At 42.9% G+C, this 11957-nt stretch overlaps 1 pseudogene across 1 annotated transcript; it reads right to left on the bottom strand.

The window, feature by feature from the left end:
* Positions 1 to 5925: 5925 nt before the first annotated feature.
* Positions 5926 to 7207, bottom strand: LOC311044301 (ATP-dependent RNA helicase DDX19A-like; annotated as a pseudogene). The gene has a single exon. The product of its transcript is annotated as an ATP-dependent RNA helicase DDX19A-like (transcript).
* Positions 7208 to 11957: the final 4750 nt, after the last annotated feature.

Below are 11957 nucleotides of genomic sequence, written 5' to 3'. Positions count from 1 at the left end.
CGATCTACAAGCTCGAAACGCCTCACGTTGAGAGGCTTTGTAAGCTTGTAGATCGGCTATTTTCACGGCTATTTTCACAATATTTACTTGTGGAACGGAGTCATGAATCTGTAGAATTCATGATCATTTCTCAAGGGAGCCGTCTTCTTAAAATGTAATGGCAAGCTCTCTGCTTGGGTGTCTTAAGACATCTATAAATAATATTGGCTGTGAGCAGATCAGTGTTACAAGCACATGAATCACAAAATGAATGCAAAAATGATGCAGTCATTAAAAAACTTCTGATGGATTATGTTTGTGAAACCCAATTTGACTCTTAAGCAGCCTTTGTAAAGCGGTTTTAATTGTCAAGTGCAAATCTAAGGTTATCATCTTGCGCAGATTGTCAAAATTAACAATTTCCACATGTCATCTGGTTTATTTGGACTCACCTAATTGCCTAACAGTCTCATCCTGCTGGTCATCCATGGTCACTGCCAGTAGTGTGGACACAAAGTTTGTCTGGGTGCGAACCTGTTGATTAGAAGAATTATACAAATTGATCAACGCAAGTCAGAAAACATTAGTACAGTTATCTACTGTACCTCCCAAAGTGACTGATTGGCATGACAAACCGTCCTCAAAATACCATATCAGCCACGGTTAAAGCATGACACGATAATGCGTTTATTATAATCTAGAGGAACTTGTCTTGATTCACTAGTTTGTGTTAAACAACACACCAATTATGAATAAGAAATATGATTGAAAGACAGCTGTGTGTTATTGTCTTTGTCAGGCTGACAGCTGAAGACTAGGTTTTTGCCCATGTCAATCTGCCCATCCACGTGCAGCTCATTCTTAACACTCTCTGCAAAAAGGGATTTTGCCCAAAATTAACAAAATGTGTTACACATGACCTCTATAGTCATGTGATAACCATAATTTCAGATTTTTCATATTCCAGACCTAATTTTGTGGGGAGGGGCCCATTGTAAGCAGGGTTTTCATATTTCATACTGTTAATTTGTAGGCAGGACTGACACAGCCCTGGGTAGGCCACCCAGCATGGCAAAGGGGAGGCATGCGTTAATCCGACAGACCTTTTCTCCGACTATGTGGCATCCGCCACATAGTCGGAGAATCTAGTCTTCATTAGGGGGCCAAGCACTTAATGCTATGGTACTGTATCTAGTTTCCTCTTATTATTCAAATGAAAATGGAATGGTTCAGTTCTCAGAGGAACTATGTACGTCGGCCAACTTGGGGTTCCTCAATAGGTGCATTGGCAGCACCTGGGCAGCTCTATTAAAGAGTGGCTGCCAGCAATTCTAGGTGTCCCTCTCCTGATAGCCTCGATCTCCAAGCTTTTATTTTTTAGTTTTGCTAAAAAATAAAAGCCTGGACCAGCGAGCTGGTGTTCCCCAACCAACCAGAGTGCAGTGGGCGTCGCTCCAAATGTTGTGTTGACGGGGCGGAGGCTGACGGACAGATCTGTGAACCAATGGGATCAGGCGCATTCTCTCCGCTGATTTTAAACCCGTCCCTCTATGCACGAAAGCAGGCCGGCTAGTGCAGCCTACTCTCCAGATGACAGCACCCTTAAAAGTTGGTTTCTCTTATGACTGAGTTTACACACTCTACAACACCCCACACTACATTTATCACACATCCATACATTGCTGACACTACTGATTACTGAATTACACATACCTTTTGTAAAGCATTAACTAAGTTACTTCTGTTAATAAATCACTGTTACTTTTAGCACTACAAGTAAGACACGCGAACGCTGGAAGCGAACGCAGCTCGAAATATGTTGCAGGCTGTTGTGCATTTTAATCAGCATTGTCTACATTCCTGCATTCTTCATGGCCACACTGGTGTGTGTGTGTGTGTGTGTGTGTGTGTGTGTGTGTGTGTGTGTGCGCGCGTGCGTGCGTGCGTGCGTGTGTGTGTGTGTGTGTGTGAAACCCTGCTCGGCACTCTGGCGCACTCTGGCGGCTGCACACAGGCAGTGCACGCACACAGACAGACACACACACACACACACACACACACACACACACACACACACACACACAAGCCGAGCAGGATTTCATAGTAAGCTCCACTTGGGCGGAGGCGCGCCTCCTTCCGCGTTCGCAACCAGTGTCCTCCTCAATTTGTCATGGCCCACGGGCCGGGTTGTGACAACTTGGGGGCTTGTGCCGCTTTCAAGTAAAAATACTCGGGTTGGCTGTGACTCTGAACAGGTAAAGTAATTTCCTGTGTTGTTTGAAGCCTATTTTGGCAAATTAAGTCACAGCAATACTGAGCAGGTGCATGGTAGTGTTTGATTAATAATTTGAATTGTTAATTGTTTGATTAACAATTTGTTTTGAGTAACAATTTAAGTAATTGGTTTATCATTTTGGTTAAATACAATTATTTATTTTTATTTTGCGCTGTCATTTAGCTACCACTAGTGTGGTAATTAGGGCAGGTGGAACAGGTGTGTCTTGGACAGTCTGAGGGGCGGTGTTCCCCACCCAAATAGGATAGCGGCGTTTCCCCTTGTGGGACTCGTTGTGCTGTTTGTTTCTTTGTTGTATGGTTTGATAAATTCTGTCCCACAAAAGATGGGATAGGGTGGTGCCACCGAGATGCTCAGTCGGTAAGGGGGACTCGGGAGGGCCCCTGAAGACCAGGGCAAGTTGTGGTAGTTTAGATTTGGTTAGGCAGCTGAGGTAGGGGGAACGCCGCTCCTGTAGGCGCACCTGTCTCACCGGTCCTATTTTGGCAGAGGGGGAACATTTGTTCCATTTTGGAATTTTTGTTTTACTCTATTTAAAATCTAACAGCAAAAAAAAGGTTGTGTCCCCTCGTTTGAATTGACAGTATATATTTTTTTTGTGATCAAGTTATTTTATTTTTTGTTGTGTTGTGTGAATTGACAGTATGACCTCATGTCCTTTCTCCCACATGACAGAGCAGTACAAAAAAGAGCGCTTTACGAGGGAGGCTAGCGAGGACAGCATTTAGCTGATGTGTTCTATTTCTGAGCAGTAAGAACGGCCAATAAGATAATAGGCAGGCCACGGCGTCGACGGTCTCAATATTATGTGGCCCGCCCCAAACTAGGAACAAACTAACCAAATTGTTGACGATTCCCTCACATCCATTTTATAAGACACCCAGAACAACAAGAAAACTGTTCCTTCATCCCCATTTCATTGGTTCCTAAGCCATGTTCTTATTTATTTATATATTTGTATTTGTTTATTTTGACGGGACACCACATGTTAATGAACAATACAATCAATGTAATGTAAATACACCGGATTTTTGCAAAGATGCTAATTTACATCCGCAGTCCCCACAAAAAAATATAAAAACAAGCAGACAATAAGAGTATATTACATTACAAGTATATGTAATATAACATTTTTAAAATGTTATTGGTAGAGGCTGGCTGCCTGTTCTCTTCTTTTAGATTTGTTTTTTGCTTTTTCTGCCTTTATTGGATAGTATTCGTGAAGAGAGACAGGAAACGGGGAGAGAGACACAGGGAATGACACGCAGCAAAGGCCGTCAGACTAAACGCTGTCAGGCTATATTGACCACTAGGCCAGCGGCCCAGGCCGGCTGCTTGTTTTCAACCACTTATAAACCCCAGTATCCGTATTGTGGGGAAAGCTTTCACAGAAAATAGCAAATCGACAAGCTTCCAACGCGTCGCAGCGTGACGCGTTGTAAGATTGTCGATCGTCTATTTTCAGCACAAGCTTTCTCCACAATGACAGGCCCTGAGCGACTCCGGTCAACCATAATAGGGTTGAAGTGATTAACTGGCTACTGTGAGGCTTGACACAGTTTCCACGTGAGTGGAGTAGTGGACACTAATAAAGGTTGTCTTATGTCAACGCAATAGTGTGGGAGCAGGGTGTGGTTTACCGTCCGCTGCAACTGGAGAGCTACGGGTGCAGCAGTTAACATGTGTGATTAACTGGGATGATTGGCGATCTATCAGCCACCAATCCCTTCTCTGTTGTCTATCTTGTAGTGACAGCGGAGCCAAGCCACACGCACGCAAGCAAGGATAGGACTGTTACGGATCAATCATGACTCATGATCAATCATTTCACTTGACGATTAATTGTCATACAAATAATTGCGATGAATTATTTAATTGTGTTTTCGGCATTGAACTTTGGAACATTCTGTTTGGCTTTTAGGCTTCGTAAATAAAATTTCCACAAGGTAGATACGACAAATAACTTAAATATGCAACGAGAGAACTGATATATTTAACTAGAAAAAGTGCCTCCTTAGAGCACAGGTCTCCGCCAGGTCAGGTTATTGTGGGCCAGCAATGTTTGAAATTCACCAATCAGGCTGGACTACGCTGGACTACGAAAAATCAGACAGATCTGTGTTGATCACATGACAATAAAGATCATTTGTACAGATTTGCATTATGTTTGGAGTTTGGACAAAATCTGTAGGAGTAATATCAAGAAATGTGATTTGCAAAAATTGGCCTCCTTGATGGCGCTATAACAGGCCGATCTAAAGAATTCGGGACGGAGTTTCTGCTCTGGCATCCAAGGACATAGCCTTTGGCCTGGCGAGACATTAACTTTATACTTTCAAAATAAAAAATAAATAGTTGAAATAGCCAATCTACCAGCTCTCATTGTGAGCTTGTAGATCTATTTCCACTATGTTTTGAATATATTTGAAAATGTATTAACAATTTTCAACATGGATGATGCAAAATAATTGCGATTATCTCAAATAATTGCGACTAAGCAAGAAACCAGAGTGTTTAAAGAACAGTTCAATAATATAAGATTTTTACTCTTTGTCCTATTTAACCAGAGTCAGACAAACTCTTGGATTACTCTTGACCAAGTTTAGGCAATACCTGGATGTGTATGAGATCAAGTAAAATCTCTTCTCAAAAGTAGGGAAATGTACCTCCAAAATCTCAACCATTTTCATTTCAAGGACCCCCGCTTTGCTAAACTTTAGACCACTGACCGCGGGATACAGGATGTACTAATTATATTGTATTAACTTACTTAACCACACAGATGTACTAGTTATATTGTATTAACTTACTTAACCACACAGATGTACTAGTTATATTGTATTAACATACTTTACAGATGTAGTAGTTATATGTATTAACACTCAACCATACAAATTGATTAAAATAATTGTTTTATTCATATTATTGGCTTACAGCTTCAATTGTTAGAAATTCTTAGAATGCACACACAAATAGGGACATCAAGTTGAAAGTTGGTGAAACTCTGAATGTAGAAATTAAATATGTAACTAGAGATTCTCTACTAAATGGTTACATTTATTAAAAGTAAGACGCGCGAACGCTGGAAGCGAACGCAGTTCTATATTTCAGCCACACTGTAATAGTGAACTCTGGCGCACTCTAGCGGCTGCACACAGGTAGTGCAGCTGCTATATTTCAGTCACGGAGTTTTGAGTCACATGGGGGCACGAGCCAATGAGAGCGTGAGTCGCATGGGGGCGCGGCTGCACACATACTCCACACAGACACACAAGCCGAGCCGAGTTACATAGTAGAGGCTCCACTTGGGCGGAGTCGCGGCTTCGCCGCGCCTCCTTCCGCGTTCGCAACAACATTTATGTTGCAGTATATGTCAGGAAATACATTTAAAAAACGTGGAGAACAAAATGCAGACAAGACATTTCTAGATGGCTCAGCACTGACAGAACTTTCTATTAGTAGAGATCTTCTCCTTTACAGCCATGCTTCTTGTTGTTCAGCTGGCAGTAGTGTTTTCTTCTGCCATTTGTCATGTTTTGTTGTGTGTGTGTAGTGTATGTTTTCCTGTTGTTGCCGGTGGTAGTTATGGCTGCCAGTGTTCAAGAGGTTTGAGTCAGTGTAGTACAGTACGTTCTTGTTCATTCCCTCTTTTAGCAGGTAATTTTCTCTATTTCATCCAGATCATCTGTGCCCAGTTTTTCAATGTCCTTATGATTGAAATGCTTCTGGATCCTCTTCAGGATGGCCATGCTGTAATCGCCATCCACCATGTTGATAGCCAGCCCTCGTTTGCCGAACCGGCCCGTGCGGCCAATCCTGTGCAGGTACGTCTCGTAGTCTGGGTTACCGTTCTTGTCCACCGGCAGGTCAAAGTTGATCACCACAGAAACCTGCTCAATGTCGATTCCTCGTGAGCAGACGTTCGTGGTGACCAGGACTTTCTCCTTGCCGTCCCTGAAGCGCTCGATGACCTCTGCCCTCTGCTCTATGGGCAGCTCTCCACTGAGCAGAGCCACCTGATGGCCCTCCTTTTTCAGCTCCCCTTCCAGCCAGGATCCTGTCTGCCTCGTTTTGCAGAAGATCATAGCCTGGGCGATGGTGATGGCTCCGTAGATGTTGCAGATGGCTTCCAGCTTGTCCTCCTTGCTGTTACAGAGCACATAGTACTGCTTGACGCTGTCCAGCATCTCCTCCTCTCGCTTCAGCCTGATGACGTCGGGGTTGGGCACGACGCGCTGGGCGAAGGTCCACACGCGTTCGTCAAACGTGGCCGAGAACAGCAACATCTGGCAGTCCTTGGGCAGCATCCTCTGGAGGCGTAAGCTCTGGTCCTGGTGGCCTTGTGTGTCGATCATGACGTCGGCCTCGTCCAGGACAAACACTTTGATCTTCTTGGGGTCGAAGAACCTAAACTTTTGGCACCAGTCCAGCATGGTGCCAGGGGTACCGATGACCACCTGCTCCTGCAGCGCTGTGCCTCTGAGCAGCTTGTTGCCTCTGACAGCGTAGGCCAGCTTCACTTCTGGGTAGTGTTTGCCCATCTGCTCGATCACCTTGCCAGTCTGAAGTGCCAGCTCATAGGTGGGCGACACACACGCACTGAGGGTATTTCCGGTCGGGGTCTACGCGGCTTAGCATTGCCAGAACAAACGCGGCCGTTTTCCCCGTCCCCGACTGTGATTGGGCGATCAGATTGTGTGGAGGCTGTGCCAGCATCATGGGCAGAGCGGTCTCTTGGATTCTGGAGGGTCGGTTGAAGCCCATGGCGTACACGCCCTGGAGCAGCTGGGGCTTGAGTTGAAGCTCCTCAAAAGACTTCACTGAGTACAGCGGAGAAGTGGGATCCCGTTTAAGTATCTCCACTTGGTTGGTGCTGGTGACCAGGTTACTGCGGATCATCTTGTTCAAGAAGAACTGAGCCGCTTTGTCATCTTTGTCCTGATGGTCCTGTGATATGATGGTACTGTCCTCCTTTACCCCCGTCTTCATTGTTGCTCCGCTTGAAGAAATGCCCTTTTCTGCTTCTGGTGGTATGTCTTTGATCTGCATGCCACCCAGCAATTGAGCAGCAGCTTCCTGCTTGTCCATCGTCAGTGGCCGATACAAGACTTTATTAGCCATTGTTTATTAGCTAGTAAATTTACAGTTAGTTAGGACTGTGCTGTAAGAGATACTATGCTTCACAAAGTGGACGATGTCAAAGGTTCACAGGTGCTGTGTAAGAATGTGATCCTGCAGCACGTGCTGCGGCTTTTATAGGAACAAAATGCCTGACCAAGTCAATGGTCAGCCAATCGGAGAAGCTGATGTCAGACTGTCCACGAATGAGTTACCATGACAACCATGTATGTACGTACACAAATGAGTTACCATCACAACCATGTATGGACACAAATCAGTTACCATGACAACCATGTGTGTACACAAATGAGTAATACATTGAGTAAAAATACTTAAAAAGAGTAAAAATACTTTAAAAAGTACTTACAATGAGTAAAATACTTAAAATGAGTAAAAATACTTAAAATTAGTAAAAATGAGTAAAATAACGTACAAATCTGTATAAACACTTTGAAGTACTTAAAATGAGTAAAATACTTTAAAGATGTTAGAACGAGTAAATATACTTAAAAGGCATCAAAGTCTGTATAAAGTAGCTAATTTAAGTAAAAGCACTTGAAAGTTAGTAAATTGAGTAAAAATACTTAAAATGAGTAAAAATACTTAAAATGAGTAAAAATACTTAAAAGATGTTAAAATTTGTAAAATTATGTAAAAGATGTTAAAATCAGTTAAAAAAATACTTAAGTTATTGTTACGGCCAGCCGTATTTGTATATATTATTGTATATTTGTATTTGGTTTATTTTGGGATAATTATGATGCTTTGGAATATTCTGGTATTATTTGTGGCTTGTATTATATTGTTTTTCTGTATTCCATATAAGGTCGTGAATGGTGGTGAATGCTGTGAACACTGATTGCTGGTGTGTGTGAAGTGGCTGATTGCATTCAGGTTGACACAGATTGACAGGTCCAGCCCCTGGCCTTGTCCCCTGCTTCTATTCGTCACCCCTCTGTCTCCGCCCCCAGCCAGGGTTGGCTGTTCTCTGTAGCTCACCTACAAAATCTCATTCTGCCCTGACTGTCATGGGGACTGGTTGCTCTCATTGATAAAGCTGCAGAGATTCAATCCCTCTCTCTACCCGAACCCGTGTAGCCTGTCTTGTTCTGCTTGTTCATTTGTCCTTCAGTGACCTTTGACTCATTCAGTTTCTTTGTTTGACCTTCAGTTACTTTGTCCTGATCTTCAGTTGCTATCTTTGACTTATTTCAGTTACTTGGTTTGACCTACAATTTCATTATAGTTAAACCTGTTGCTTTTTGATCTGTATTATTTTGAGTTAAGAATTATTCTGTATATATTTGCACATTAATTCATTAATTATTGTATTTATTTGTTCACTCGCCTTGTAGGGGTGTTTGGTCTTTTTTTTATTTTGTTTAACCACTTCCTTGTTTGTTTCTGTTGATTCTTTTGGTACGAAAGTAAGTTTAGTAAATGCATGTTTTTCTTTGGTTAGGTTTAGGTTAGGGGGTAATTTTCTTTATTAGGTAGACATTTTGCAAATGTAAACCAGCACCCTGAAGGTTTTGGCACAAGAAAAAGCTTGCAATCTCTGCACAAAAAAAGGAAAATCAATTCATTTTTTTAAGCAACTTTGTCCTCCATTATTATGTCATCTCCCCTACCCTAGACAGGGGCTCGTAACAATAGATTTAACTTATTTGTCATATCTGCCCTGTGGAATGTTTGATTACGAAGCCTAAATGATGGATAGTTAGGAACCAAATGGACCCTCATGGGACTGTAACTCTGAGAGTGTACAAGTGGAACCAAAACGGGTCCATTTGGTTCCACTTGTGCACTCTCAAGAGTTAAATTAACATTGATTTTCAAATATAAATTGGGGTCCCAGAGATGGAAATGCCGTTAAATGGCAGAAAAGCCTAAATCATGTTAAACTGGGGGTCCTTGAAATTATAATGGTTGAGAATCACTGCTAGAGCCGTAAAAATCTTCTCTTATGGGGGTCCCTGGCATATCTTTTCAAATGGGGTCCGTGGATTAATAAGTGTCAATTTAGGGGTCCTTGACATGAAACAGTTTGAGAACCACTGGCCTATACAATGTTAACACACAGTCTTGTGTGTGTTTGAAACAAATTTTCAGAGTACTGCAGACGTTACCGGGAAGTGAACTGCAGTCCTCCGTGGCCTTCTTGTGATCCTTGCAGATGATGACACAGAGTTCTTCAAGACATGCTTTGTAAGTTGTCTTTAGTTCTATTTAATTCCACACCACAGGATGGATGTTTTATGGACGTGTATACAATATTGTATTGCTAATTGAGTGTACTCGATTGATATTTGCAGGGACGCTGGAAGCAGTTTAGAGCAAGGGGGTCCCGAGAGAGATAGAGATACTGTGTACCGATTTGTGTGATGTTTGGACAAAATCTGTAGGAGTAATAGGAAAAAAAGTGTGTTGCAAAAATCGGCCTCTTTGTGGCGCTAAAACAGGCGACAGATCCGTCTTGATCACATTACCATAGATAATGTGTACCGATTTGCGTAATGTCTGGACAAAATGTGTAGAAGTAATATAAAAAAAATCCACTTCCTGGTGGTGCTATTACAGGCTGATGTAAAAGAAACATGTGTCTCTGGTATCCAGGGAGTGTGTGTGCAGTCTGTGCACAGTTTCACGTCGATCGGGCCAACGGTGCTAGAGATTAGCTGCTCACGGACGGACGGACGGACAGGGGGCAAAACATAGTCTCGGCCACGCCTTCGGCTTGGCGGAGACAATTATGGTTCCATGACTCTTTCTGTCATCCGCAGCCTCTCCCTACAGAACTCCACAGCACTGTTTTTGATGGCTGTGCAACCGAACAGCAGTTTAGCACATGGCTCATACATGCTGCCTAAATGAATGTTCAGTTGGGGATGGTTTAGAGGCAGACATATCTGCGTTGGTTGCCAGTACATACCTCAACTCACCCAGAGTGTTACATTTCAACCCCTTTCCCATTCTTCTTGTGGCGATACAATATGTGTGCGTAACTTCTAACTGTACAGGCAATGACTCCTCAAGATTTGTTGTAAAACCAAAGTAACTTTAGGCCTTTCAGTTCTTCCAAGTGCCTTTGAAGTTTTGTGAAAGCAGTTGTTTTTTTGTATTTAAAAGTGTCGTATCACAGGCCTCCAGGGCATGGCAGGGTGGAAGGCACGGGCACAAGGCTTTCACAAGATTTCCGCAGATTGTATTGGTTGGCACAAACCTGTCTTTGCCCGCACACTGCACAGTATGGCCTTTATGTATTCGGGCGGAAGCTGAGCCTTGCTACAACTTGCATTACAAGAGCAAGACAATTGAGTTAGTGTCATCACGTGCGTCTTGGCGAGGTGGATGGCATGTACTGTAGCACTGTCCTGGTGACCACCTCTTCTTGATCACTCATCAAAACAGCTGGGCTCTCGGCTATTTTCGAAAGTGAAAAATGTGGCCAGAGGAATGAGAGGGTTATGGATAGACCCCTGCTGGGACCCCGGTCAATGAAGTACAGTATATAGGGCTTAAAGGGATAGTTCACCCCTAAAATGACTTTTTTTCCTATCGATTAGTCACCCCATGGAGACTTGAATTCATGGATATTTGTTTTTGTCGCATTCCTATCCTAAGCCAATAATTTGATTCCGGTAGGAGACACAAAGAGTCTCCTTTGTGTCTCCTACCGGGATCGCTGCCTACCGGTCCGCTGGTCATCAAATTATTGGCTTAGGAATGCCACAAAAACAAATCCATGAATTCAAGTCTCCATGCAAAAAAAAAGTCATTTCGGGGGTGAACTATCCCTTCAAGTGATTTAATAACTAAATAGCATGTCTTACTCTATAATAGCAAGATATGGTTTGAGATGAATACTGTGGTTCTTAAAGTGGGCTCCATGCAGGGACCCTCAGAGTTCCTTGAGCGGGTTCCAAATGGACCTTAACTCTGAATAATTATGGGAGCCCTTGTAACTAAAAAGTTTGATATCATTTATTAGGTAGCCGAAGAGAGAAAGGACTTTGACAGGAGGCCTGGGGAAGGGAGGTGAACCGGTGTGGACAGTTTGAAAGGAAATGGTGGTCAGTTTGAATGAGGGAGGGTGTGGTGGAGAGCCGTTAAAAGGACTCCTTTCAGTCACAGGGCAGAGCTGACGGCATCTGCAACCCACCCTGTTGGGCAAATAGAAATTTACCGTAATGTTATTATTCTTATGACTCAGCGCTACTAACTATTTACACCGAGAAACATTGAGCTCACTTTAGAGTGGGAAGGTGAAAGACACATTTGTTGCCTTTACCTGGAAGGTTTGGGTGGTGGCCCTCTGGGAATGAATGTGGGTGGGGTGACTGATCTGTGTCTATGTTTTGGAAGTTAAATTAATTTGATCTAACCACTTCACACATTAAGACCTGAGGCCGATTTAAAAAAAAACTGTTTTCTGAAAAACGTATGTTGCTGTATCAGTGGTGCTCACACTTTGTCATGTCAAGGACCCTCAAAATGATATATATTGTAATTATATATTATTATTAATTATACATCTTTGCTTCTGGGGGTACCTATCTCA

The sequence above is a fragment of the Gymnoscopelus microlampas genome (genome assembly GCF_963454915.1).
Source record: "Gymnoscopelus microlampas genome assembly, chromosome: 1".
NCBI classification, from domain to species: domain Eukaryota; kingdom Metazoa; phylum Chordata; class Actinopteri; order Myctophiformes; family Myctophidae; genus Gymnoscopelus; species Gymnoscopelus microlampas.
This window is presented reverse-complemented; position numbering and strand designations above follow the sequence as displayed.